The 26,518-nt window shown below is 40.8% G+C and overlaps 1 protein-coding gene across 3 annotated transcripts in view; it reads right to left on the bottom strand.

Moving 5' to 3' along the window:
- Positions 1 to 26,518, bottom strand: part of kndc1 (kinase non-catalytic C-lobe domain containing 1) — a 354,394-nt gene that overhangs the window by 6,365 nt on the left and 321,511 nt on the right. The window contains exon 31 of one of the 3 annotated variants that reach the window (XR_006314907.2): positions 6,817 to 6,932. The gene's annotated coding sequence lies outside the window, so the exon portion shown is untranslated. Of the gene's footprint in view, positions 1 to 6,349; positions 6,933 to 26,518 lie in introns of those variants that run through there. The other 2 variants (XR_015760947.1, XR_006314906.2) reach the window with 2 other exon arrangements.

Below are 26,518 nucleotides of genomic sequence, written 5' to 3'. Positions count from 1 at the left end.
AATCCATGCTGACTCTGTCCTATCCTGTTACTACTATCCAGATGTGCAGTAATTTCATTCTTTATAATAGACTCCAGCATCTTTCCCACCACTGAGGTCAGACTAACTGGTCTATAATTACCTGCTTTCTCTCGCCCACCTTTCTTAAAAAGTGGTATAACATTAGCCACCCTCCAATCCTCAGGAACCGACCCCGAATCTATTGAACTCTGGAAAATAATCACCAACGCATCCACGATTTCCCGAGCGACCTCCTTCAGTACCCTGGGATGCAGACCATCAGGCCCCGGAGACTTATCAACCTTCAGACCTAACAGTCTCTCCAACACCAAATCCTGGCAAATATAAATTCCCTTAAGTTCAGGTCCTTCAGCCACTGTTACCTCAGTGAGATTGCTTGTATCTTCCCCAGTGAACACAGATCTGAAGTACCCATTTAATTCCTCTGCCATTTCTTTGTTCCTAGTAATATATTCCCCTGTTTCTGTTTTCAAGGGCCCAATTTTTGTCCTAACCATTTTTTTGCCTTGCACATACCTAAAAAAGCTTTTACTATCCTCCTTAATATTCTTGGCCAGTTTACCTTTGTACCTCATTTTTCCTCTGCGTATTTTCTTCTTAGTAATCCTCTGTTGCTCTTTAAAAGCTTCCCAGTCCTCAGTTTTCCCACTTATCTTAGCTATGTTATACTTTTTCTCTTTTAACTTTATATGTTTCTTTACTTCCCTCGTCAGCCACGGCCGCCCATGCCTCCTCCTGGGATCTTTCTTCCTTTTAGGAATGAACTGATCCTGCAACTTCTGCATAATACACAGAAATATCTGCCATTGTTCCTCCACAGTCATCCCTGCTAAGGTATTGCACCATTGAACTTTGGCCAGCTCCTCCCTCATAGCTCCATAGTTCCCTTTATTCAACTGAAGTACTGTCACTTCCGACTGTACCCTCTCCCTCTCAAATTGCAGATTGAAGCTTATTGTATTATGGTCACTACTTCCCAATGGCTCCTTCACTTCGAGGTCTCTGACCAATTCTGGCTTGATAGAAGGAGACAAGCCAGATCTGCTGAGTTTCTTCAGCAACTTCTGTTTTTGTTTCAGATCTTCAGTCTCTGCATTTTTTTTTTTGTTTTATTATACACAAGACTAGTATTTTCTTTTCAATTTACAACATTATTTATTTCCTTGAAGGACTGAATCTCTACATTTGTCTGATTAAATCTTTGTGGTTAGAAGGATTATTCAGCAGTTACTACAGTGGTAAACCACAGTTGGTTCTGATTGAATAAATTCTATGTTTTTCATTTGTTTTTACTGCAATAATCGCGGGTAATCTGTTTACATTTACACATTGACAGTGATCTCTATGTAGATTGTGAAAGATTGTCCAATTGCGCAACCTATGAAAGAGCAGGGTTTCAATAATAGCAATTTCCAGGTTTCTGTATTTATCTGCGCATGTGCAAACATCAGAAGTTGCTGTCAGTTTTACAAATGAATGATGGCAAGCACCGATATCCTTGTAGTTGATAAAACAGCAAAACCATGGCAATTATTTCTACCATGCACTTACAACATTACAGCAATAGACAAGATATAGCTCTTAAGGAGGTTTCTGGTTTGTATTTTAACTTGTTTCCTCCTGCAATACCAACCTTACACGTATAGAAGCAGTCTATCACAGGCCAAAGATAGTTAGCTAAGTAAGTTAAACCTGACAGAAAATATAAGGTTTATTTACACAAAAATACACACTGGTCTCATTCCTAAATTGTTGGGCCTTGTCCCTCAAAAGAACAACAGAAATTCCTTTCCAGATGGATATTTTAAATCAATGCATGCAGATCTATAAACCCTATAAAAATATGTAGATTATGCAATGGAGATTCATCACAGCTAGTTAATACTTCCTACAAATGTTGCACCACTGTCTACACACATGACTAACTTGCCACTAAAATTAACCAATGGAACAGAATTTTAGCCATCTGCTACCCTGCTGTGGTTATTATTTAACAGCTAAATGGGCTGCGAAGGATTGTCCTGTTGTTTTTGACACAATGTTCTAGTCAGTGATAGACACAACAGAATCACTAATCCCAAGATACTCTTTTCTTGCTCAAAATATTTGAAAAACATCACAAGAACTGAGGAGCCAGTAAATTTAAATTATAAAGTTAAAAACAAATCAACGATGAATATCAATGTTGGACTTGTCACCACTTTATGAAAATTAAAGTCTCGGTCAGGAACACCACCAGATTCAGCACAGGAAATGTACACATCTGTGTGGAAAGGAACACAATTTTAAAGAACCTAGTAAATTGATGCTGTAGAAATTATCAGGCAGCAGAATCGTCCCAGATCCTAAACAATGTGGGCTATGGTGAAGGATTTATGAGAACCGCATGACTGGTCAGGCAAAATCTTCCATTATGTCACGAGCAACATGTCGCATTTTCCAACTAAATTCCATTCGTCGAGTCAAGATTCTCGCTAGTGAACAGTGAGAGGCCTATTATCAAAATATTGCTCATTATCACCATCATTACCTAATCTTGTTAATATGCATTGTTAATATTCAGTTTCCCATTCTTCCATCCCCCAGATAGAAACTACAGAACTCCCCATATGAAAGTCCTCCAGCTCTCCGTCCTGGATGCCTGGCATCAATGTCTCTGGATATACTCCATGCCTGTAGACACTGGCCTCTAACACATACCAGTTTCTACATGCCACATGGCACATCTCCAACCACTCTCATGGAATATCAGGGCACACTGAAAGCTTATCATTGGGATGCAACTACAAAGATATTCTGTGGGCAGGAACAGGGGTGCCCAGCTCAGAGTCTTGGTCCAGGCTCCATGCTCATTTAGAATCATAGAATCCCTACAGTGCAGCAAGAGGCTATTGAGCTATTCAAGTCTGTACTGACCCTCTGAACAGCAACCAACCCTGACCAAATCCCCCACCTTACCCCTATAACCCCACATTCCCTATGGCTAATCCACCTAGCCTTCACACTCCTGGACACTACAGACAATTTTACCATGGCCAATCCATCAAATTTACACTGGTTTGGACTGTAGGAGGAAACTGTAAGACTCAGGAGAACATGTAAACTCCACACAGCTGGTGACCCAAGGCTGGAATCGAATCTAGGTCTCTAGTACTGTGAGACAGCACTGCTAACCACTGAGCCACTGTGCCGCCTGCTCACTCAGCATCTAGCTAGACACTCAAAGCATCCATGCCTCCCATTATGTTCACTTTTTAAGTTTTGTACTCTCTGCCAAACTTTAAACACTCACTGTACTTTTGTCTTGCCTGGCTGTTTAGCGCAAACACAAAGACAGGCAGCTTGTTCTACTTGTCAGCAATCATCTGCCAGTGGGGAAGACACAGTGCTGTGTAGCCCAGTCAGTCTCACACCTACACAGCAAGCACTCTACACGTGCATCAACCAAATGGCCATGTCTCAAAGTCTAAGGAAAATAGTCATAGAGTCACAGAGATGTGCAACACAGAAACAGATCCTTTAATCTTAATTGTCCATGTGACTAGATATTCTAAATTAATCTCGTCCCATTTGCCAGCGTATGGCTCAAATCTGTCTTCGCCCTTCCTATTCATCCAGATACCTTTCAAATGTCGTCATTGTACCAGCCGCCACCACTTCCTCTGGCAGGTCATTCCACACATGCACCACCCTCTGAGTGAAGAAGTTGTCCCTTAGGTCCCTTTTAAATCTTTCCCCTCTCACTTTAAACCATTGGCCCCTGGATTTGAACTCCCCCACCCCATGATAAAAGAACCTGTCTGTTTACCTTATCCGAACACCTCATGATTTTATAAACCTCAAAGATCACCCCCTCAACCTCCAATGCTCCAAGGAAAGTAGACCCAGCCTATTCAGCTTCTCCCAAAAGCACAATCCTGGCAACATTCTTGTAAATCTTTTCAGAACCCCTTCAAGTTTAACATCTTTCCTATAGCAGGAAAACCAGAATTGCACACAGAATTTCAATAGTGGCCTAACTAATGTCCTGAACAGCCGCAACATGACCTCCCAACTCCTGTACTCAATGCACTGACCAATAAAGGGAAGAATACCAAACACCTTCTTCACTATCCTACCTAGCTGCAATTCCATTTTCAAGGAACTATAAACCTGCACTACAAGGTCTCTTTGTTCATCAACACTCCCCAGGACCTTACCATTTAAGAGTATATTCCTGCCCTGATTTGCATTTCCAAAATGTAGCACTCAAATTTAGCTAGATTAAGGGGTCTGGTCAGTCATCAGTTGGGGCTTTCCACCTCATGTCAGTCAGGCAGGTGGGCCACAGACATTACTGGGATCAGCTGAGTGAGCACCGAAGGTGTGTGGGGGATTGAAAGCTGGGGATTGGCGGAAGCAATCTGGAATGCATAAAGAAGGAGGATATTCTACACATGAAGGATGGAGATGAAATTGCTTGGGAGCTGCCAAAGGTGTTGTGATAGTCAGTCACCATCAATGGCCTCAACAGGAGTCAGTGCAGCGCAATGTGGGCATGACCAAACTAGTTTGAGGGCTCAGGTACAAAAACAGAGGAAGCTGGAAAAGCTCAGGAGGTCTGGCAGCATCTGGGAAGAGAAATCAGAGTTAACGTTTCAGATCTGGTGACTCTTCCTTAGAACTGGGCTGAGGTGTCAGGATGAGAATTGGAGTGGTAGCTCGAGATAGTAGGCAGGGTTCAGTCAGAATGGGCTGTCCAGACAGTATGAAGTAAAAGGTGATCTGACGGTTCATGGTCGGGAACCTGATGTCGAGGCTGAGCCTGGTACTTAGAGCCCAGCAAGCCCTACAGTATCCTGCATCGCCTGCCAAGTGCTAAATGTGATCTACAAATGGAAAATGACTGCAACTGTGGACAAAGTCAGTGTCTGTTCACCAACCAAACTTGCAAGCAGTGATAAACCCTTGATGAAACCCAGCAAAAATGACTCTTTGCTGAAATATGGTTAGTTTCCCACCTAAGGTGAGATTTGTGAACTAAAGTATTATCAAATAGAATTGTCTGATGTTGAGATTGGTGTCTGATTAAATCCAGCCTTTGGTGAGCAATGTAAACATATTGAAATCCTCAATCTTAATAGATTTTAATAGTTTGAAGAAGATATTTCATTTTAGACACCATGCAAATGTTCCAAGGAATAGAGAAAATTGCATCATGTTTTCTCTGCAACAGTTTTTTAAATCTACCCTTAAAACTCCACTTTCTGCATCAGCCCGATAAGAGGAATAAATTAAATGAGCATATTTAAATGTATGAAGCTTCCAGAATACAATAAGTGCACAGCATTTGAGACAAGCACAGGATTACATCCCTGTATCAAGTTCTACAACAACGCATCACAAAATGTTAAAAGACAGAGAGCTCTCATTTAAATCTATATAGATAGGGTAATTCAGCTCCAACCAGTAGTCCAATCTGACAGGGCTAAAGTGCAAAAACATTTACCAGGACCTCAACTTCAAAGTAGTATTCAGCTGTTGAAAATGAGAAATACACAATGCTATGCACTGAAATTCTACATTAGCATTATTCTCAGGCATTCATACAAAACAAAAAAAAGTATCAATTGAAAGCATCAGCATGTGCTAATTGAGGCACTGAACTGATTTGACTATTGACTCACGTTAAAATAACATCTGCCTTTTTCCTATTTTTAAAATGTTGTTTTGTTCAATTGGTAACAAAGGGTAGTTGAAATCTGGAAGTCTCTCCACCAAATAAAAATGTGGAGGTAAATTCTATTGAAAATTTCAAAGCTAAGTGATAGATACAAAAAATCTAGGATAGAGATCCAAAACCACGGAAAGTAGTTAAGATCAGATCAGCCATTACATTATTAAATGACAGATCAAGACTGAGTTGCTGAATGGCTTCCTCTTGTTCCAATGTTGCTTCTTACATTCCAAAGACTCTCACCATTTTAAGGTTTCAGTTTCTAGTTCAGGACATGAACCCACAACTTTGGTTATAGTCAAGGGGAGTGAATGTTGTTTGATGGAGGCACAGTCCTTCAGAAAACAAGTTAATACGCACTCCTTTTGCTTCTTTCATTGGGAAGTAAAAAGACGTAACTTTATTTCAATAATTTTGGAGTGTCCTAGCCAACATTCCCTCCGCAGAAAGAAACACCAAACTTCACCTCCATACCGACAGACAAAACCTCATTTGTGCTTTCTGTTTACAACATATAATGACATACAAGTCAGTTTTACAGCACAATGCCACTTTAAATTTGAGATCCTTCCAAATCTTTACTTTTCCCCAGTATTCAATACTTGTTTTGTTGCAGCACCAGTGAAGGTTTGGACTACATGGAGCCAAGAGCACCGTTGCCCATATCAGTTCCCTTCATATATTGCAGTACCCGTGGCACAAGCTATTCTTGTTCAAAACACGGCTTCTGGCAATCGATGTGCTCTAACACAGGTTTCATGGGAATGAGCCTGTGAATGCTATCAATGTGCTTCCTTTTTCACTGATACTTATATTAGATACATTTGATTATCTCCTAGTAACACATTTTTGAACAGAAATCCAGGACAGACAAGGACAATAACGACAGGCTAAAGAATTTGCTGGCAAGGCATTTATAATCACTGAGTATGGAGCAGTTCATCTGAACTGTTAACAAATAATTAAAGAAATGGCTATTTAAAGATGAGACTTCATGACTGAGATATACTTTTACGTTGACTGCATAAAGTATATTTTATTTTAAGCTGATTTTTCTGTCAAGAGATATTCTGACATACAAGACAATTGAAGTAATGTACAAGATATTGATCAGGTGGTGTTTTCCTTCCAGGAGTGAAAGACGTGATCCTGTAGCATCAAATCGTGTATCTCGTTTTCCCCGTCATACAGCCGTCTGTAAAATTCAAATTAAGTCAGGTATCATTTTAATTGCACAAAACAATGTGACATGAAAAATCGCTACCTGTATATGTTTTACTACATTGACCACTCTTTAATAATTCAAGAAGGTAACTGCTTATTCTGCCCATTCTTGATACTGCTGAGTGCCTGAGAAAATGATGACATTTATTCACACGTCCTTGGCTTCTGACTGCCAGACAAATCTCTTAATGATTGAAAATAGCTGGGAAAGGAGGTCAGTTCTTTTCAACCATCAATATTCAAATGGCAGAGCAGGGGGACGATCTGATTTTTTTAAGCTTTCCAGATAAGGATTACATTCCAGACATGATGGTGACTGCATTTACAGTGTACCTGATGTCATACACTTGTACTACATTGCAGCCTAGTGTTGCTTTTGATGCAAAAATTTGAATCTCCTTAACATTATTTTGTGCACTGAGCGGGTAATTTTAACTTCCCAAGATCGTTGGATTTGAGATCAGAGTGTTCGAATTGAAAATCTTAAACCTGACCTCATTCACCTCCAACTGGTTATATCCCAGGCTAGTGGGTTGCCAGTTTTAAATATGATCCTGGCTGAAAGACTTACATTTAACCCAAGTTACAGGTTTAACCCTGGATGGCGGGGTGTCCCCAGCTGAGGGAAGTGAGAACAGCTTTTGCGGAAAGCTAACTGGCAACGCAGCAGTCCTCCTCAAGCAGAAGGGGCAGTATTGTTCCTCCATATCCTGTAAATTTACAGATATGACCATCGCCAATAACTGACCATCTAACCACCATTCCTTGACATTCATTGGTATTAACACCATTGAATCCCTTATAATCACCATCTGTGGATTATCATTGACCAGAAACCCAACTGGACTTGCCATTTAAACACAATGACTACAAGAGCAGGTCAAAATCTAAGAATATGGCAGCATGTAGCTCACCTTCTGACTTCCCAAAACCTGTCCATTATCTACATGGTACGAGTCAGGAGTGTGATGCAATACTCTCATTTGCCTGAATGAATGCAGCTACAACAATACTCAAGAAGCTTGACACTATTTAGGGCAAAGTAGCCCACTTAATTGGCACTACATCCATAAACATCCATTCCCTCCACCATCAGCACTTGGTAGAGCAGTAATATCCATTTACAAGATGCTCTGTCGAAATTCACCAAAGATCTTGAGACAGCACCTCCCAAACCCATGACCACTTCCATCTAGAAGGACAAGAGCAGCAGATACATAGGAACACCACCACCCTGACCTTTAATTAGCTGCAGCTTAGAATATTAGCACATTAAAGAGCAGAGCTCAGTGTCAGACCTGGAATTAGACCACTCCTCTGAATCGCATCCACAGCTTCAACATCCTGCCCAATGAATCTAAAATCTCACTCTTTGATCAAGCTTTTAGATTAGATTCCCTACAGTATAGAAACAGGCCCTTCAGCCCAACAAGTCCACACCAATCCTCTGAAGAGTAATCCACCCAGACCCATTCCCCTACCCTACACTTACTATGGGCAACGTAGCATAGCCAATTCACCTGACCTGCACATCTTTGGATTGTGGGAGGAAATCAGAAGAAACCCACACAGACACAGGGAGAATATGCAAACTCCATCCAGACAGTCACCCAAGGCGGAAATCGAACCAGGGTCTCCAGCGCTGTGAGGCAGCTGTGCTAACCACTGAGCCATCGTGCCACCCATAATCATGCCTTCCTTGAATTGTAGTTGAATTTTTGCCAGCCTACGCTCCTGAGAAGGATAGAGACATAGAAAATAGAAGCAAGGATAGGCCAATCAACCTTTCGAACCTGCTCCATCATTCAATCCGATTATGGCTGTTCGTCCAACTCAATATCTTGCTCCTGCTTTCGCCCCATATCCTTTGATCCCTTTAGCCTGAGGAACTAATTTAACTCCTTCTTGAAGTAGTTTAGAACATTTTCTATGTTAAAATGCTGTTTAAATCAAAATTCTTATCTTGTGCAAAAAGGTTCCCACTTTTCTTTTTTTGTTGGTTGCAAAGTATATTGGAAAGTTCTATATAAATGCAAACTATTGTTGTGTTCAAATTTTAAGTTTCAATTTGAAGGCAGAGTCAGCCCCAAAATGTTCATTTGACAGCGAGGTTGACAGATCTATTCTTTCCAATATTTCCTGCTTTTATTTCACATTTCCACCTCTTAAAAATACTTTAAAATTTCTTTAATTAATCACATACAAAACAGATCTCCATTTAAAACTGAACATTTCTTAAAAAACTCATTTTTACCAATGATACAGGAAATCACGGAAAATGTTTGGGTCACAACCCTCAAAGTAGGAACTTTGATTTATTCTTAACTCATTCTCCAATACAATTTCATTCCTTTCACTAGAAAATTCACTGTTCCTGGGAGTGCAGTCTCAAGGAGGAATGTCAAATCAAAAAATCTTGATATACTCCCTCCATTCAATCCTTAAAACTTCTAGTGTATCAGATGCATTCCAATTGTATTAATTTCATCTTTTATTACCCTCAGTCCCCCGAGCTTTCTCACACAGTCCATTATATTCGTGTCAATAAATACTGTTGCTTAGAGAGGAATAAAAGTTCACGAAGATCACAAAATTTTAATATGCTGCGCCAATATTCCAAACTGTGAAGCTACTAAAGCTTCATTGCTCATTAGTAATGACAGATCTCAGGCTCACAGTTTCTGTCACTTTCACAAGCAAAATGAGGGGTGTAGGTCTATTAGGCGAAGTAATAATAGACTAATACAGATGCTGGAGATTAGAATTGACAGCATGGTGCTGGAAAAACGCAGTATGTCAGGCAGCATCTGAGGAGCAGGAGAGTCAATGTTTTGGGCAAAAGCCAGTGGAGGGAATTTGAAAGCAGTGATTGATTGAGATAATGGTGGAGACCTTTGGTCAAATCATCCCAGGAAGGGGCTTGAGTCTTTGATGTCGATCTGACCTGTAAAGGAAGCACATTTCCTTACATCTAGGTTATCAAACATCTTCATGACATGAAAGCTTATCCCTCAGCTTTCTCCTTATTTAAAAGCATAAACCAATCGGTTTTATTTTTACTGATAGCTGTAGACTCTCATTTTCAGTACAATCTCTATCAATATACTTCTATAATTATAATGGTGGTGCAAATTCATCATTTACATCCAGTATTATGCCTCAATTTGTCATATTCACAAGCAAGGGATACAAAGAGATATTTCACATAATTCTGAATGTGCTTTTGTCTGATTATATACTCCTGTGAAGAACCCAGAGTATGTTACTATGTTGAAGCCACCATTCAAATAGAAGTTGCTGATTTGACCCCACCCTAAATCTCAGAGATGAAGAAGTGTTGACTACATTATCCATTTTCTGAAGTACCATTCCCTTCAGTTATTTCCCTCCATGGGCGAAATGGGTAGAAACACAAAAGAAGGATAATGCAGAGTCCAGGCTCAGATCAAATTAAACTTGTGAAATGAAAATATTACTCTCTGATGCCTCTGACAGCCTTACCTGAAGCTTATTGAGGAACATTAAATCATTTTCCTAACATACAAGTTATAGAGTCATAGGGTCCTTGAGTCATACAGCACAGAAACAGAGCCTTTGGTCTACTTGACTGTGTTGACCAGACAATCCAATCTGAGCTAGTCATTTGCCAGCATTTGGCCCATATCCCTCTAAACCCTTCCTATTCAAAAACCAAGTCAGATGCCTTTTTAAATGCTATAGTTGTACCAGCCACCACCACCCCTTCTGGCAGCTTGTTCCATACACACACTACCCTCTGTGTGAAAACGTTACCTCTCAGATCCTTTTAAAATCTTTCCCTTCTCATCTTAAACCTATTCCCTCTTGTTTTGGACTCCCCCCACCAGGGGGAAATAAACACCTTGGCTATTCACCCTATCCATCTCCTCATGATTTTATAAACCTCCATAAGGACATTCCTCAGTTCAAAAGAAGAAAAGGTGAGTGAAATGTTTCTGTTTGACAAAACTAATTTTGCTGCATTGTACACATTGTTCACGTTATTGTGATCTTGTATTCTATTATTGTCCATCTCAATCATCAAGCTGAGCTGTGATTCAAATAGCTGATAGAATTGGTTTTCACAGACGTGGAAATTTGTGGATGTTCTGAGTTAGAATGGGGTACTGTTTGTGACAGAGTAGGAAAATTTTACCCTGCTTCCTGTTCACATTGTAACCGGCCTGGACCTATTGCTCCTGTTTTAATCTTGTAGAATACTAACAACTCAGCTACATCTATCCAAAACTTGATTTGTGACTTCAGGCATGGCTTTGCAGTGAATGCGTGGGGATGAGGTGAGCTCCCAGACAAACTGGCCAAAAGGAAATTATAACAAATATAGAACAGTGACTGTAACAAGTAAAACTAAAACTTCATGAAAATTCTCTACTTTATAATAGCATACTTCAATGTTTGATGATCAAGCCAAGGAGCTAAAATGATTGTAAATGAAATACATTTGACTGATTTTATAAATTAGATCCATGCAGACAATCCCTATGATTCATCCTTCCCAAAAGGATCAAAACTATAACTTTAGGTCACTACATCAAAGATGAAGCTCACAAATAGATGGCCCAGTTCATTTCAGGTTGATTGGTTTATCTGGGTGAAAATGAACATCTTTAATGTTAGTCTACTTGGTAAACACAATAGCCCTAAGCATACAAAGTGGAGTAAAGCATTTAGAAATATTGCAATCTGCTGCCACCTTGCGACTTCTTCCTGTAATAAACTGATAATGCTGATTTTTCAAGATTATTTTAACTGCTTATTTTGTTAAAAGCAAGTTATGAAAAGTAGCAAAATATATGAATGTTAAAGTATGTAAAATGTCAAAAATGAACAGAAGTATGTGGACAATAAAGCTAAAACTCTGCTCATCTATTCAAAGGTTTGGGATGGTCTCTGGGACTTGTAGATGGAATTCAAGTACATTGAAGTGACCCTGTCTTGAAGCCCAGGAACAGCACCATTTTATAATTGGGGTTGTGCCCCACATTTGCAGGTAATGTCAGACTAATACAAAGCCATTCTGAGGAGGGAATTCAAGGTCCTCATGAGACTAAGGACTTAAGTAAAAATATCTCTTCGTTCTCCAGGAAGAATGTTGGATCTGTGTTAAGAAGGTAATTACTCCCTCTGGGACAGATTGCCTTGACACATTTAGTTCTTTGAGGCCTTACACTAGTAACTAAACGGACTGGTGTGGGATCAGCTCTGACTAATTTAGTAAGGGTGAATTGGGGGTAATTCCCAGGAATGACCTCAAACATCTGTCCTTCTCTCACGTTACCTGACTGCTGCAGAGCTGTGTGTGTGTGTTGGGGGGTGGGAGAGGAGGTGATAAATGAAAGAGAGAATAGAGAGAAAATGAACAAAAAGATGTCTCATGGCTGTGTTCTGCCCCAAACTATACTCCTTGTCCAATGTGGATTGTAACGTACCTCAATTCTCTATTGCTCCACAAGAGTGGAATTGGTCTTTGGTGATGGTACAAAATAGGCTTTTGCAAATCAGCAACTCATTGCACACTCTGACCAAGTTTGTTTTCTATTGACTTCAATAGAACAGAATATCAGGCAGCCCATAAAAACCTGGACAAAACATTAACTCATTTTCCTATGCTGTTAAAGGTTAAATCAATCTCATGTTTCTTTTAACAATGTAAAAAATTAATAGATGAAGCTCTAAAGTATGCATTATGTTTTAGCTCTTATCTTTTTTTAAAATTGTAGATTGCAGTTGGTGCTATGATTTAAATCATCATTCTTCTAGCAGGTTTCGGGTTGTGTAGAATGAGGACATTTCAATGAACCTTTTGCTCCAAGGCAATTGGGCCAGTCTGTCAAAGGACAAGAATATACAGTCCACGCTGTCATGTGTCTCAATTAGGTACAATTGCTGCCTCACAGCGCCAGGAACTCGGGTTTGATTCCAACCTCGGGCGACTGTCTGTGTGGAGATTGAACATTCTCCCTATGTCTGTGTGGATTTCCTCCGGGTGCTCCAGTTTCCTTCCACAGTCCAAAGATGTGCAGGTTAAGTGAATTGGCCATGCTAAATTGCCCGGAGTGTTTTTCTGAACACTATGGCTGGGTGCATTGGTCAGGAGTAAATATAGGGGAGTGTTTCTGGGTGGGATACTGTTCAGGCGATCGGTGTGGACTTGTTGGGCCCAAAACAGCCTGTTTCACATTGTAAGGATTCTATAATTTTATGAAAGTTCACAGTGGCAATATTAATAACTTGTTCACCACAAAGTTATACAACGTCGTCAATGCAATGAAACCATTAAACCAACATGTTCAAAATTATGAATAGAATCAAACATCAGTAATATAGGGGCAAGAGAAAGTTTAATGAAATGCCTTTTGAAAAAAAGAGAAAAAATGTCTCTGCAAGTACATGTTTCTCGTGGGAGTTCTGTCCTTGGCTTGTGCTGAGCTGGCTTATCTAAAGACGGGGAAAACTGCCTGTGTTTCTTTTTCTGAATCCAGCAATCAGTACTGTAAATATGAGCATGTGGCTATTGAAAGAAGAAGCCAACAGGATCAATTGTGATGGAGGCCCAGCCGAATAAGTCTCACTATTTATTGTCCAGGCTCCTTAAAATATTGTTGACATTTGGTATTCCACCAGCTGTTGCTTTAAGGAGATAGGTAATAAAGGAGGGTGAAACAAGTCATAGCGTTCATGACAAGGAAAACCTATCTCATAAAAGAGGTAACTCGGAAAACAGAAGAAAAGGGGTAAAATGCAGAAGGAAAGAAAATACAATGTCTGTAAGAGGGCAGTTCATACTACACAAGAAAAGAAATGGGAAGTAACAAGTTTATAAATGCTCACTCCTATAATCTGACATCCTTTAAAAAAAGCATGTCTGCATCCACACAATCTCAAGTTACCCGACAACCACCTTACCAATCCTAATACCTTCAACCATGTTTGATAAGTCCCACTTGCTACCAGCAGTTACACAATGATTATTATACAGTTTCAATGCCTTGTTCAGGAACTGCCTTTTTAAGAAAAGAAGGCATCTGCAAGTGAAAAGATTGTCACTGGATCAGGGGTCAAGTTAGCTGGGGCAAATATCAAGTCTCTACTACCTTAGTAAAACCTCTGAAAATGAGACATGTTAGATTTGAAATGTTAATTTTGTTTCTCCTTTTGCAAATGTAACCAGGTCTGTTGAGTTTCTCCTGCATCTCCTGTTTTGATTTCACATCTCCAGCATCCACAACACTTTGCTTGAGTCGAATACTTCATTTTATGTTTTTCTAAACTGTATTGCAAAGATTTGTTCAACCATATTTGTCATCACTAAAGTAAGAATACTAAATACTAAGAAAACGATCATGATTAAAAGCAAAGATGACAGTCCTATCGCTAAGTACAGGCAGCCAGTACTCCAGGTGTCATGAAACTATGCATGTTTTATATTTAGAGTGATTTCCTGCCACAGACACTTATTCAATGAAGAACACAGGAGAGGATATCAGGAGCAGCACCAGGCACGCATAAAATTGAGGTGTTAATGTGCTGAAGTTACAACACATACTTGAACTTCAAACAGTGGCAAGCATCAATTGATAGATCTAAACAATCCCATAGCTATTGGGTCAGATCTAAGCTCTGCAGTCCTGTCACATCCAGCGGTGAATGGTTGTATACAATGAAATAAATAATTGGAAGAGAAGGCTTCACAAATATTCCCACCCTCAACAATGGATGAATGGATGAGCCCCACCCAGCAGAATTATGTGCAATCATCTTCAGCCAGAGGTGCTGAGTAAATGATTCATCTTGACATCCTCTTCAGGTACCCAGCATCACTGATGTCAGCCTCCAACTAGTCTAATCAAGCTGTTCCTGCATTACTGCAACTCTGGCACTACCAACAATGTGGAAAAATGCCCTTGTATGTTCTGGAAACAAAAGGCAGGTTAAATTCAACTTAGCCAATTGCGATTACCCAAAAACACAGAAAATAGGAGCAGGAATAGGCCATTCAGCCCTTTGAACATGCTGTGCCATTCATTATGATGAATCATTCAATTCAAAAGGCTAGTCCTGCTTTTACCCATATCCTTGGACCTCTTTAGGCTCAAATGTTATCTCTAACTCCTTCTTGAAATGATACAATGTTTTGGCCTTGACTACAAATCCTACAGGCTCACCACTCTCTGAAGCTATTTACCCCTTATCCTTAGGCTGTGGCCTCTGGTTCTGGAGTGCCTTACTCTGTCTAGTCCTGTTAGACTGTTATAGGTTTCTATAAGATACCCCCCTCATTCTTCTGAACTTCAGTGAATATAATCTTAACCAATTCAACTTCTCCTCATACATTAGTCCTACCATCTCAGGAATCAGTCTGGTAAAGCTTTGTTGTACTCCCTCAATAGCAAGAATGTCCCTCTTCAGATAAGGAGACCAGAACTGCACACAATATTCTAGGTGTGGTCTCACCAAGGCCTGGCATAATTGCAAGAGGGTGTCCCTGCTTCTGCACTTGAATCCTCTCTCTGTGAAGGCCAACACACTGTTTGCCTTCTTTACTGCCTGCTGCACCTGCATGCTTACCTTCAGCGACTTGAGTACCAGGACACCCAGGTCTCAATTTACCACTATTCAGATGCCTTCCTGTTCCCAGAGCAGATAACCACACATTTAACCACATCTGCCATGCATTTCCCCACTCAGCTTCTCCAAATCATACTGAAGCATCTCTACCAGCTTCCAACAGCTCATCCTTTTTTTAATCCAATTGATATTCATATACAACATCCATAACTAGTTAATTACTTCATAATTAATTAGCTCTTGCTTTTCTTTTAAAAATCTCTTGTCACCACTTGGTCAAGAACTGGTTATGTTCAAAGAAAATCAAGACAGGCAACTGTTCATAAAGCCCCTGGACATGATTCAAAGTAGTTTTGTAAAATGCCAATGGTAGAAACTGACATTTTTAAAATTTGCTCATGGGATGAGGACATTGCTGGCTCAGTCAACAATTAATATCTATCCCTAATTACCAAGAGGGAAGTTAGGAATCAACCCCTTGCTGTGGGCCTGGAGTCATATGTAGGCTAGGCTAAGTAAGGATGGCATTTTTCTTTCCAAAAGAAAATTTGTAGAGTCATAGAGTCATAGAGATGTACAGCATGGAAATAGACCCTTTGGTCCAACCTGTCCATGCCGACCAGATATCCCAACCCAATCTAGTCCCACCTGCCAGCACCTGGCCCATATCCATCCAAACCCTTCCTATTCATATACCCATCCAAATGCCTCTTAAATGATGCAATTGTACCAGCCTCCACCACAGCCTCTGGCAGCTCATTCTATACACGTACCACTCTCTGCGTGGAAAAAGTTGCCCCTTAGGTCTCTTTTATAACTTTCCCCTCTCACCCTAAACCTATGCCCTCTAGTTCTGGACTCCCCGACCCCAGGGAAAAGACTTTGTCTATTTATCCTATCCATGCCCCTCATAATGTTGTAAACCTCAATAAGGTCACCCCTCAGCCTCCGACGCTCCAGGGAAAACAACCCCAGCCTGTTCAGCCTCTCCCTATAGCTCAAATCTTCCAACCCTGGCAACATCCTTGTAAATCCTTTCTGAACCCTTTCAAGTTTCACATCGTTCCGGTAGGAAGGAGACCAGAACTGCATGCAATATTCCAACAGTGGCCTAAACAATATCCTGTACAGTCACAACATGACCTCCCAATTCCTGTGCTCAATACTCTGACCAATAAAGGAAAGCATACCATACGCCTTCTTCACTATCCTATCTACCTGCGACTCCACTTTCAAGGAGCTATGAACTTGCACTCCAAGTCCTCTTTGTTCAGCAACACTCTCTAGGACATTACCATTAAGTGTATAAGTCCTGCTAAGATTTGCTTTCCCAAAGTGCAGCACCTCACATTTATTTGAATTAAACTCCACCTGCCACTTCTCAGCCCATTGGCCCATCTGGTCCAGATCATGTTGTAATCTGAGGTAACCCTCTTTGCCGTGCACTACACCTCCAATTTTGGGTCATCTGCAAACTTACTAACTGTACCTCTTATGGTCACATCCAAATCATTTATGTAAATGACACTCCACTGTCACTCCACTTGTGGCACTCCACTGGTCACGGGCCTCCAGTCTGTAAGCATGATAGGTTTTATGGCAAATGACAGTGATTATGTGGCCACCATTAGGTCAGGTTTTTTTATTTCATACTTCAGTCAATTCACATTTTGCCATCTGCCATGGTAAGTTTCAAGCCCATGTCCACAGAATGTTAGCCAGGGACTCTGAACTAACATTACATTACTGCCTCCCCATAAGCTCATGTTATCTTCAAATCTGCTTTACTACTGAGTTTGAACAGGAGCAACGTTTGATCAAACTTGAGTTACAGTATTTTAATAAACCTGATTGTATGTGTTGTGCCATACCTCCTGGAGCGATGGGACTTGAATCCATATCTTTTGGCCCGGGGTGTAGGAACACTGCCATTGCACCACAAGACACTTTAGTCAAGCTCAATGTTTTTCACCCTAAATTTCATCATACTCCAACGGCATTATCAGACTTCAAATGCAATTCTATCTCCAATCTGAGCTTGCCAGAGATGTTAGAAAGCAGAAACCTGTGTCATATCGTGTGTTTGATTGATAATAATGTGGATAAAATGAAAGTAACTTTACAGCATTCATGGTGAGCCAACATGCTCAGATACATTCTGGCCAGTACATGATCCTGGCAGAGGGCCATTGCAAATTCAAATTTAATCACTCTGATTTAACCTGGATTGTTTAGGGAGCTCACAATATTACATGATTGAAAAAACTAAAGCCTAACTACTGTCATAAATGCATTATTTGTGTGTTACTAAACAACAGTTGTCATGTAAATCTTTATTTTGGCAGCAATACACAAAATCGTTGTAACATTTAAACTTTTAGTTCCATATAACACACACACAGACACATTCACACACAGATACACATACATACACAGATACATAGACACACAGACACACATGCACGCGCACACACACACAGACACAGATGCAAACAAACACAAACACAGACACACACACACAGACACACACAGATACACATACGCACACACACAGATATACACAGACAGACAGACACACAGAAACACAGTACACACACACATACAGCCATCCACACTGACACACAGACACAGACACACACACACACATACACACACAAGTTACTTTCCTTCCAAAGAAATTCCTAATATTCCAATCTTCAACTTGACTGGATATTATGCAAAAGATAATATTTTAGAAATCAGAATTTGTAGAAATTACGTATTTTTATTCCGTTCTTGGATGTGGATGTCGCTAGCTGAGCCAGCGTTTACTGCCTAGCCCCACTTGACCCTTGAGAAGATCATGGTGAATTGGCTTCTTGAACTGTCGCAGTCCATTGCGATAGGTAGACCCACAATGCCACAGGGATGGAGTTCCAACTTTAGAAACTTGAAGCGTCAACAAGGGGCACTATGGTGTAATCACAAATCTGAGGGTTTCTTGGATGGCATATTTCAGGATGTGGTAACCCTGCAGCATAAGGAAGTGCAGGCAGAGAGGTATTGGATATTTGCCAGACAAAAGATGGGAACGAGAGAGACAGTTAGGGAGTTTCTCAAAACCACCTCGCTTCCAAACCATTTTTTAGCCTTGATCATCTAGGTGGAGAGGGTGGGGGAGAAGTGTGGAGGGCAATAGTGGTAAGGGTTTGTTAGTGAGGAGAGTAGACAAACACTCCTGAAGACATGTCTATGGCCACTGGATCATATGTTGCTTCCCCGGTGCCAGGATCAAGATTGTTACAGAATGTAGGGCATTTGGAGAAGGAGGAAGGTGCACAGCCGGAGTTTATGGTCCATGTTGGTACTAATGACAAAGGAAAAAGGAGAAATGAGGTCCAGCAAGCTGATTTTAGAGTGTTAGGTAGGAAGTTTAAAAACACAACTTCAAAGGAAGTAATCTCCAGATTACTTCTGGTGTTATACGATAGTGCAAAAGGAAATCGAATGATAAAGCAAATGAATATGTGTCTGGAGAGAGAGTGTAGGAGGGAGGGCTTTAGATTGCTAAGGTATTGAGACTGTTTCTGGAGGAAGTGGGAAATATGCAAGTCACATCTGAACAGAAAGAGAACCATCATCCTCATTGCGAGGTTTGCTAATGCTGTTGGGATGGATTAAAATTGAATTGGCGGTGGATGGAATCCTGATGAGTAGTTAGAGTCATAGAGTCATAGAGATGTACAGCACAGAAACAGACCCTTCAGTCCAACTCGTCCATGCTGACTAAAGAGTCATAGAGTTGGCGGTGGATGGAATCCTGATGAGTAGTTAGAGTCATAGAGTCATAGAGATGTACAGCACAGAAACAGACCCTTCAGTCCAACTCGTCCATGCTGACTAAAGAGTCATAGAGTCATAGAGATGTACAGTATTTATATCTTTCCCCTCTCACCCTAAACCTATGCCCTCTAGTTCTGGACTCCCCGACCCCAGGGAAAAGACTTTGCCTATTTATTCTATCCATGCCCCTCATAATTTTACAAACCTCTATAAGGCCATCCCTCAGCCTCCGATGCTCAAACCCCTCCATATAGCTCAAATCCCCCAACCCTGGCAACATCCAACAGTGACTAACCAATGTCCTGTACAGCTGCAACATGACCTCCCAATTCCTGTACTCACTACTCTGAACAATAAAGGAAAGCATACCAAACGCCTTCTTCACTATCCTATTTACCTGCGACTCCACTTTCAAGGAGCAATAAACCTGCACTCAAAGGTCTCTTTGATCAGCAACACTCCCTAGGACCTTACATTTAAGTGTATTAGCAGCTCAACATTCCTGGTTACATGTCGAGATTAGAGTAGTGCTGGAAAAGCACAACAGATCAGGCAGCATCCGAGGAGCAGGAAAATCGATGTTTCAGACAAATGCCTTTCATCAGGAATGAGGAATCCTCATTCTTGATGGAGAGCTTTTGCCCGAAACATCGATTTTCCTGCTCCTCGGATGCTGCCTGATCTGTTGTGCTTTTCCAGCACCACTCTAATCTTGACTCTAATCTCCAGCGTCTGCAGTACCCACTTCTGCCTATTGCTGGTTACATGTTAAACAAAGAGATAGAGGGTCTGACAGAATAGGAGGAGGGTCACAGTATTAATCAAGGAATGAATTATAGCGGTAGCAAGGGAAGAATCATCACATGAGGTGGTATAGTAGAAGTAAAAAAGGGACAAACACACTGTTGGGTACGTACAGTCAGGGAGAGATAAGGAATATGTAACCAGATTTCTGAGAGGTGGTGGAACAATAAGTCAGAAGGGGATTTTAACCACCTAAATATAAAATGGGATAATTTTAGTGTGTGAGATAGGGAAGGGAAGAAATTCTTAAATGGCATACAGTAGAACCTTTTTTAGTCAGTATATAGAAAGCCCAACAAGAGAGTTCTAGACCTAATATTTGGAAGTGATCCCTAGCAGGTGGAAGGTATATCATTTTGAAGATAGTGACAATAACTTAGTTAGATTTAGGATGGCTTTAGAAAATGATAAGAATGAGCCAGGAATAAAATTTCTGAACTGGGGATAGGCTAACTTTATTAAAATATGATTTGGCCCAAGTAGCTACTGCAGATAAAACTGTGACAGAACAGTGGGAGGCATTCAAGAAGGAAACAATAAAAGTACACATCAGATAAGTCCCATAAAGGGTGGGTTTAAAATTGGAGAACTCTGGATGTCAAGGTTAGGATTAAGAAATAGAGAGAAGTTTATAGCAGAATCCACTACCACAGAGAATAAAATTGCAGGGCAGGACCTTAAAATGGAAATCAGGAAAGCTAATAGTGTTTTTGAGAAGACAGGTAGACTAAAGAAGAATCCAGAGGGGTTATACAAATACCAGTATAAAAAAGAGCAAGAGAAAAACTAAGGAAGAAGTAAGCCGCATTGAGGATCATGGACGTAATCTATATGTGGAGCTGAAGAACATTGGACAGTCCCTCAATGAATATTTTGTGTCAGTCCCCAAATATACATCAGGTGGAGAGCTGTAAAATATTAGAAGAAATTAACAGAGCGAGAGGAGGTAACAAGTATAGTGGCTTTGAAAGAGGCTGTTGGGGGATGATGCAACAGAGGAGATGTTCTGAATTCTGGGAGTAATTTTCACATCTTGTCTGACCACAAGTGAGGTCCCAGAGGACTGCTAACATTGTCCCATTATTAAAAACAGGAAGAAAAGATACACTAGAAAATTACAAACCTCTGTGACAGGGAACTTATTAGAAAGATTTCTGAGGGACAGAATATTTGGAGAGATGTAGATTAGTTAGGAATAGTCAGGATATGTTTGACAAATTTGAATATTTTGGTGAGGCAACAGGAATGTTCATGAGGGTAATCCATTTGATGTGGCCTACATGGACTTTAGTTAGATTTTAGATAAGGTCCCTCAAGGCAGTCTGGTCAAATACGTCGGTTCGAAGGCAAAATGACATATTGTATCTGGAATTGGCTAAGAGACAGGTAGCAGAGGACGATGCAGAGGGCTGGTTCTGTGACTGGAAATGTGTTGCCAGTTAAGTTCCGTAGAGCTTGGTACTGGGACCCTTGCCATTTGTTCAATAATTGAAATTTTGGATGTAAATTTAGGGAGTATGATCAAGAAGCTTACGGATGACATGAAAATTGGTATGATGGTAAATAATAAAGAGGATAACCAGGATGATGTCAATAGACCAGTCAGGTAGGCAGAGCAGTGGCAAATGGGATTCAAACCAGAAAAGTATGGATCAATGTACTTGGGGTGGACTAAAAAGGCAAGGGATTACAATGTGAATGATAGAGCCTGGAAAGTACTGAAGGTCAAATGGACCTTGTGTGCATATCTATCAATCCCTTGAAGGTAGCAGGATAGGTAGGTAAAATGGTTAAAAATGGTGAAATGGGAAATCTGCTTTTATTAGCTGAGGTACAGAATATAAGAGTAGGCAGATCATGCTGGAACTAGGTCATGCGTTGGTTAAGTCATAACTGGAGCACCGCGTGTGGTTTTGGTCACCTTGTTATAGTGACAGCACTACAGGAGGTGCAGGGGAGATTTACCAAGATGCTTCCTTGCCTGCAGGGTCTGAGATCTGAGAAGGGCTTGGGTAGGCTAAAGTTGTTTTGTTTGGAGCTGAAAATGTGTTGCTGGAAAAGCACAGCAGGTCAGGCAGCATCCAAGGAGCAGGAGAATCAACGTTTCGGGCATGAGCCCTTCTTCGGGCTCATGCTCAAAATGTCGATTCTCCTGCTCCTTGGATGCTGCCTAACCTGCTGAGCTTTTCCAGCAACACATTTTCAGCTCTGATCTCCAGCATCTGCAGTCCTCACTTTCTCCTTGTTTTGCTTGGAGCAGAGAAGATTGAGAGCTGATCTAATAAAAATGTTAAAGATTATGAGAGACATGGGGTGGAGAGGAAGATATGTTTGTGATTAGTAGAAACGGCTAAGAGGAGAGTTGAGAAATGTTGTTCACTCGCAGGATAGTGGGGGTCTGGAACTCACTGCCTGAAAGGGTGATCAAGTCAAAAACTCTTGTAACATTCAGGCAATATTTAAATATTCACTTGCATTACCATGACTTTCAAGGCTATGGGCCAAGAGTTGGAAAATGGGATGAATGCAGTCAGATCTTTGTTGAGTCATGCAGGCACAATGGGCTGAATGGCCTCCTGTGTTGTAAATATCAATGAGTCTGAATCAAGGCTATTCCAGTGACAGTGAAAGAACAGCATTAAATTAATTACAGTAGGTATTGCTTTGAACATTTAATGGATGGGAATGAGAGGGAAAAAACCTATCTGGAGGCACAAAATAATGTAAAGGCATATGGTTGGGTGTGGCTGTCAAGGGCGTTGTTATCTAAGTTGGCTGGATGGCTGATTTGCAATGCAGAGTAACATTGACAGCATGGGTTCAGTTCCTGCACTGGCTGAGATTACTCTTGAGGATTTTGCTTTGTAACCTCTCCCCTTGCCTGAGGTGTGCTGATCCTCAGGTTAAGTTACCATCAGTCATCTCTGTCTAATGAGAGGGCAGTCTGGGGGTTGGTTAGGACTATGGTGACTTTCACAATGACGTGAACAGCCTTAGGTCCATCACAATGAGTAAAGCTTATTAAACCTAAGTGCTCAACTTTCGAAGAAAAGTTGCATCAGAACACTATTATCTGTTTTAATGTGAAGTAGGAGACCTCTCTTCAGTTAGAGTTTGTACCAACCTCATCTTTCCATATTTTATTCCATTGATACCCTGGTGTATGCTCAGCCAAACTAGCATGTTACCATTATCCACCTTTGGAAGATATTTGTCACAAGCAAAATTTTGACTCTCACTCTCTCTTCTTAATTATGAGAAATCAACAGAAGTTAGCCATCTTTTCATCATAACAAAGATGTTTAGCGGCGATCTGATATTCAACATGATAGGGACTTTTGTAAAGGTGGATTTGGGAAAATTTGATTTCACAGGTCGGTGAGTCATTAACAAGAGGACTATAAATTTCAGCCCACCTTTCAATTAATTTGGATTCATTTTTCCTTCACAGAACAGAATTGTTATGCATTTCCAGAAATAATTGCATATGCAAAACCAATTATAGCTTTAAAAGATGATAAATACTTGAGAGAGAAAAAGCAAGTGTGGGAAAGGGCAAAGGAATGGTACTAAGTTGGCATCTTTTTCAGAGAGACAGAACAGAATAGAGCAATAATAAAAAAATTCTGGCAGTCATTGACAATTATTGTCCTCCTTACAGATCTGAATCTCACTGGCTTTATCTGCTCATTGAACAGAGTAAGCCTGACCCACAGGGCATTTTGGAGGAGATTAGGAATTAATTTGTATTTTTATTAGAATTAAATCTATTCAATTAAGATCTTGCATCATTGGAGCAGATATTCCTCTTCTATCACAAAGCGATGTAAATGTTCAGCAGAGCAACACTTCCCAACCTGGCCTGAAGCTACTTGTTAAAATCATTTACAGACCTGACGGCAAAGGGCAAACCCACACCCATTGATGTCAGTACTCCAGGATTAGGAGTTGGGTGGAGTGTGATAGGAACTGGTGCAGTATTAAGGGGCTATTACCAATGGACTCTTTTTTTTCATTCACTCATGGACTTTGGGCATCACTGGCTGGCCAGCATTTATTACCTGTCCCGAGTTGCCCTTGAGAAGGCGTTGGTCAGCTGCCCCCTTGAACTGCTGCACTTATTTGGTGTATGTAGATCCACACTACCATTAGGGAGGGAATTGCAGGGTTTTGACCCAGTAACACTGAAGGAATGGTGATATAGGTGGAAGGCAAAATGGTGAGTGTCTTGGAGGGGATCTTGTAGGTAATGGTGCTCTCATAAAAGGAAATACTCATAAGCGGTAACGTTTTTCTTTTCAAATTTACCATTTTTAAGTATGCATTGTGATTCAGGAAACCAATCATAGATTATGTTCAAGGTAACCCTTCACAATTCACCATCTCTTATCACCCAACCCACTGAGGTTCAGTGTAGCTCTGCTCGTGTATTTGTGTAAATGAGTGTGAGATGACAGAGCATTGACTCATACAACACTGAAACAGACCATTTAGTCCAACTCATCCATGCCGACCAGATATCCTAATTAATCTTCTCCCATTTGGCCCAGTCCCATTTTGCAGTTCTGTAACCTGGCAGTTTAATAACCTCACACAAATCTACAGACCAGTGAGCCTGACATCAGTGGTGGGCAAGTTGTTGGAGGGAATCCTGATGGACAGGATTTACATGTATTTGGAAAGGCAAGGGCAATTAGGGATAGTCAACATGGCTTTTTACGTTGGAAATCATACCTCATTAACTTTCTGAGGAGGTAGCAAAGAAGATTGATAAGGGCAGAGTGATGGACATCATCTATAAAGACTTCAGTAAGGCATTCAACAAGGTTCCCCATCAGAGACTGGTTAGCAAGGTTAGATCTCATGGAATACAGGGAGAACTAGCTATTTGGAAACTGAACTGGCTCAAAGGTGGAAGACTGAGGGTGGTGGTGGAGGGTTGCCTTCAGACTGGAGGCCTGTGACCAATAGTGTGCAACAAGGATCAGTGCCAGGTCCACTGCTTTTCATTGTTTATATAAATAATTTGGATATGAACATAGGAGGTATATGCAGATGATGCCATGATTTGACATGCAGTGAACATCAAAGAAGGTTACCTCAGGGTACAATGGGATCTTTATCAGATAGGCCAATGAGCAGAGGAATGGCAGATGGAGTTTAATTTAGATAAATATGAGGTGCTGCATTTTGGGAAAGCAAATCTTAGCAGGACTTATCCACTTAATGGTAAGGTCCCAGGGAGTGTTGCTGAACAAAGAGACCCTGGAGTGCAAGTTCATAGCTCCTTGAAAGTGGAGTCGCAGGTAGATAGGATAGTGAAGAAGGCGTATGGTATGCTTTCCTTTATTTGTCAGAGCATCGAGTATAGGAGTTGGGAAATCATGTTGCGGCTGTCCAGTACATTGGTTGGGCCACTTTTGGAATACTGTGTGAAATTCTGGTCTCTCTCCTACAGCAAGGATGGTGTGAAACTTGGAAGGGTTCAGTAAAAGTTTACAAGGATGTCGCCAGGGTTGGTGGGTTTGACCTATGTGAGAGGCTGAATAGACTGGGGTTATTTTCTCTGAAACATCAGAGGCTGAGGGGTGATCTTATAGAGACTTATAAAGTCATGAGGAGCATGGATAGGGTAAATTGACAAGATCTTTTCCCTGGGGTGAGGGAATCCAGAACTAGAAGCCATAGCTTTAGAGTGAGAAGGGAAAAATTTAAATGGATCCTCAGGGATAAATGTTTCATGCAAGAATGGAATGAGCTGCCAGAGGAGTGGAGGAGGCTAGTACAATTACAACATTTAAAAGGCATCTGGATGGGTATATGAATAGGAAGGGTTTAGCGGGATATGGGCCAAGTGCTGGCAAATGGGACTGGATTAATTTAGGATATCTGATCAGCATGGACATATTGTACCGAAGGGTTTGTTTCCGTGCTATAACATCTGTACAACTCTATGACTTTATTACAGTCGAATGAATCTGCCACTAGTTGGAGAGGAAACTCCTCAGGAGTAACAGGGAGCTGTGGAACTAAATAACAGAATAACAAGGCGAAAGGTTTCAAATGGAAGAAATATAGCTCCATGTGCATGGGAACATTTCAATCAGCATTTCATGCAGGTCGGATATTGTCACACAGTGTGACTTGCTGTGCAGGTGTTGAATGCAACAAATCTCTATGTGATATTCTGGCTGTCACAGTCTTTCTGCCCTGGTGGGACTGGACTAATGCATGAGGAAACCTGTTCTCATGTTGTTGTGAGATGAGAATAGGATCAAAAACATAATGTGCTTGACAGCTGAAGGTCCTGTCACTGTCGGAGAT

This window comes from Chiloscyllium plagiosum, unplaced genomic scaffold (genome assembly GCF_037043375.1).
Source record: "Chiloscyllium plagiosum isolate Xiang-an unplaced genomic scaffold, Cpla_swu_hap1 HiC_scaffold_22, whole genome shotgun sequence".
Lineage (NCBI taxonomy): Eukaryota > Metazoa > Chordata > Chondrichthyes > Orectolobiformes > Hemiscylliidae > Chiloscyllium > Chiloscyllium plagiosum.
This window is presented reverse-complemented; position numbering and strand designations above follow the sequence as displayed.